Source organism: Coptis chinensis, chromosome 5 (assembly GCF_015680905.1).
Source record: "Coptis chinensis isolate HL-2020 chromosome 5, ASM1568090v1, whole genome shotgun sequence".
In the NCBI taxonomy this organism is placed as follows: Eukaryota; Viridiplantae; Streptophyta; class Magnoliopsida; order Ranunculales; family Ranunculaceae; genus Coptis; species Coptis chinensis.
The window spans coordinates 23,877,301-23,881,484 of NC_141460.1; the positions used below are offsets into that span (position 1 = coordinate 23,877,301).

Genomic DNA, 4,184 nt, shown 5'->3' on the forward strand with positions numbered 1-4,184 from the left:
AAGGAAAATTTTGAGTATTTTAATGTAAGATTCTCGTGGCAAAATAGAGAGGTGGAGGCAAAAGATATAGTTACACTACAAGAATTTTTTTTTTATATCACTGTTAAAAACAATCACAAAAAGTCTTTTGTCATTGTTTTTTTTTTCCAAAACCATAACAGAGTGAGAGTCAATTATTTTTTTCCTAAAATCGTCACAAATATTTGTTCCAGACTAGCCTCTCTCTACCATAAAAAATGGTAACAACTGCTCAAAAACCGTCACAACAAATCATATCATTTGTGATGGTTTTAAATAAACGGTTATGCATTCATCCTTTTTAAAGGTCATAAAACCAAAAAAAAAATGGTAACAATTGCTCAAAAACCATCACAACAAATCATATCATTTGTGACAGTTTTAAATAAACTGTTATGCACTCATCCTTTTTAACGGTCATAAAAAGTACCATTAGTCATGACGGTTTGGGTAAAATAGTGTATGTATATATTGTTTTTTTTTAATTAAAAAAAAAAAAAAATTGAATATATATAAAAACCCCCAAAATTGGGGACTTGCAATAGACTGTACACCTGAATAAACTACATATCTGAATATGATCCATTAAATTTCAAGTAACATTCATATAAATTGCTAATTTTATTGAAACATTCCAATCCCATTGGATAACCAATATATATTTGTACTTAATCATAAAACGTAATGAAAAAATAATACATTTCCAATCTAATTAATATAAATATAATCAGCCTAATCTAAATCCAAATGAAAAAATAATCTTATCTCGTCAAATTTGATCACCCATATATATGGCTTCATCCTTATGGTTCATCTTCATCTTGAGGATATTTCATAATACATTAATTAAACAGAGAATAACATCACTTTGGGTTACTCTATTTGTTTAATTTTCATTTGGAGATGCCTCGTTTTTTTTTAGTTGGTTTTCTCATTCAAAATATATCTCTATCCATATAGAGGTTTTGCCAAGAAGATAAAATTATAGGTTAATCCGGTATCATTTAGGTTATTCCTGGTGTATAACTTTCATTTTTATATCCTCTGGTTTTGAAAACTATGGAGAGATGTTTTAAGAAACTCGTACTCAAAAGCTGTGATTCTAGATGTTACTACTTGAAAACAAATCGTAACAGATAATCTTAGGCATCTTTCGTGTATGTCGGCTCTGTGGCGAACCCAATCTAAATAGACAGAGCTTCAGCTACGTGAGTTGGGAGATTTACTGCACAAGACATAGAATGTCCTGACCCGGGCAAATAGCTCAGTGATATTGGCAACCCTTAGTAAGCAAAGCTGATCTCAAACCGCCCCTAGATTGCGTTGTCCTAGGGTTTGGTCTGTGTAAAATCCATTGACCATTTTGAAAAATCACTTAACTATTGATGTATCAAGAATTTATCATTAATAGCACAAAGAAAACAAACATTTTTGAAAAAGAAAAGTAAAATAAAGAAAAGAAAAATTGTATACTCGCTCCATAGGTTCACACTTACTCCAACGATGAGTAAAAAGTGTTTTACAAAGATTATGCGAGATATATTGTGGACTAAGGCTCTGAAACTTACAACCACACCCTCCAAGTGGAGAGGTCTGGTTACCTTATTGATGTATCCCCTTAAAGGAAAAGATGGAATGGAATAAGAAAGGAATACATCGGAAAAGAGAAGTCAATCCTAGTAGATGGGATGATTAAGAAATAGTTTTTAGCGCTCCAACTTCGTTCACGTCACTTGTTGCTTCAAAGGTTGTGTTTGTCGGTTTAGGATTGGGAATAGCCTGACTTGGGAACACACCTTTCTGGGTTTTATCTTGGGCTAACAAGTTCAGAGATTGTTGCATGGATTCTAGGATTTGGGTTTATTGTTGTATGACAGATATCATTATTTTGGTGGGCTTATCTGTTTGGACACTAGTTGATGGTGTAATAGGAACTAGGTCTCTTTGGTTGTTGATAGGTGGGTTTTGATAATTCTGGTTAAACTGGGATGGAACCAATGCTCTGTTATGAATGTTATAGGTATCTTGTCCTTGTCCTTGTCTGAATGTATTTGTTGGTTTGTTGAAACCTGGTGGTGTTTGGTTTTGCAGAATGTTGGTCCATGCAAACTTTGGATGTTGTCTCCATGGTACATTTGGAACATTGAAATCATATACTTCTTCTGGCTGAAGTGATGATAGGTTTGTGATCAAGGGACAAGTGGAATCTATATGATTTAAGCTTAGACAGAAATTACATGGTGAGGTATTTACGTTCATGATAGGATGAGGGGTTTGGTCTTTTTGTTTCGTTGTGAAGGCATATATCTTTCTTGTGAGGGTTTCGATTAAGGTTTTGATTTCTGGATCTGATTTCACCTCAAAAATACCACTAGCCTTAGATGTATTGGGTTGAGTTGTTATGGAATTGTTTATGTTGCCCAAATGGGCACTTTTTTTAGCTTGGTTTTCAAGAAAGGTTAAGGCTTCAGTTGCACCTCTACCCAAAAATTTACCATTACTCATGATGTCGAGGGTTACTTTGTGTTCTGGGAGAAGGCCTTTGAAGAAACATTGGACAAGAGTGGATTTTTCTAGTTTATGGTGAGGACATGAATGGAGTAGGTCAGAGAATCTATCCCATGCTTCATAAAATGTCTCACTCGGACTCTGTCTAAAGAACTGTATCTTGCTTCTTAACTCTTCTGTTCTCTTCAGCAGAAAATACTTTTTCATGAAGGAGAACACAACCTTTTCCCATGTATCGAAAGAGTCGACCTTCTGTGAAAGAAGCCAAGTGTGACTCTTACCAGCTAGAGTGAAAGGAAACACTCGTAGCTTAACATGATCGTCGGTGACACCTAGATAATGAAAATCATTACATACTACATGTATCCAGCGTAGATGCTCATACAGTAACTCGTGTTCTAACCCGTGGAAAATGGGTAGAAGATTGAACACATTCGCTGGAATGCGAAAATCGTTCGTGAGTGGTGTGAGTCTTATACAAAATGGAGGACCATCTTGCAATGGTGTGTAAAAGTTGGAGAGAGGCTCTTCAGCTTGCACTACTTTGACAGCCATCTTATGAGATGGAGGACTAGATACAAGAGATTGTCTAGGGCGACGAGCTCTCCAATGTGAGTAAGTTTTATTCTTGCTAATACTAGAAGTGCCTGAATGCAGTATCATACACTTTTAGCAAGACCCCAAAACTATCCTAACATGCGCAAATGGTGCAATGTATACCCAAGAATTTGAAATTCATTTTTGCAAGTATGGAGTTTTGAAAACTTTGTTTTTGGTTTATATTTTACTATGCCCTGTTCAGAAGAACAATTAAGCGTGGGACTAGTATAACTCTACTACACGTCTCAGAAGAGTAGGCAGTCACTTTACCAAGTGGTGTGCTACCAAGAATCTTACTCACGATGAATCTGGGGGAAGGGAGTGAGGAACGTAGTTGGTCCACCGGAATCTGGTAACTGATTACTCTAAATCATCGTGGCCATATTTTTGTATTTTTCTAGAGGAGCATGACTACTTTGGGTTCTAGTTGATTGATGTTAATTCAATTCTTTTAGTCTAGGGCTTTCAAGAATCAACCAACGTCCAATTTACCTACATTGGGTAATGGCTTCCCAATTTTTGTTATGTGGCTCGGGTTAAGCCTTATGCGCGAATGTAAATTGCATTGTGGAAAGTTAATTTCAAACAATCATGCCCCATGCTTGAACACACAAGGTATCCTCTTACTTGGGCTTCAAGGTGGTTTATAATTTACCTCTCAAGCCGTGCTTACATGCTGCTTGAGGAGAAGGTGGCGTCAGTTGGCACGTGATCTGAGAATTAGGCCCAACCTTCCAAGCTTTACCCTGTTTTAAGTTACAATAAAGGCCCACTTAAAAAGCCCATAAGTTGGGTTTTTGATAATTTATACAACTTTGCCTTCAAAGGCCCAAACTTAAACTACTAATATTATACTAATCTATTAGATTAATAACCTAGATTAACTAGAGTCAAATGGACTTAGAGTGTTGATTACCAAGTTGATTCATAGTGTGTGAGCTATGATCCACAACTTGCATCACACACTTGAACTTCCCAAGGCAAATAAAACTCTAATCCCTTGGTAAGTATATAACTTAAACCATGTTTAACTCATGTTCATCATAAGGAATCAATCA

General features: G+C 35.9%; 1 non-coding gene across 1 annotated transcript; it reads left to right on the top strand.

The window, feature by feature from the left end:
- The first annotated feature begins 2,593 nt into the window (after positions 1–2,593).
- LOC147497135 (small nucleolar RNA R71) lies at positions 2,594–2,699 on the top strand. The gene has a single exon (XR_015197297.1). It is a non-coding gene; the product is annotated as a small nucleolar RNA R71 (small nucleolar RNA).
- Positions 2,700–4,184: the final 1,485 nt, after the last annotated feature.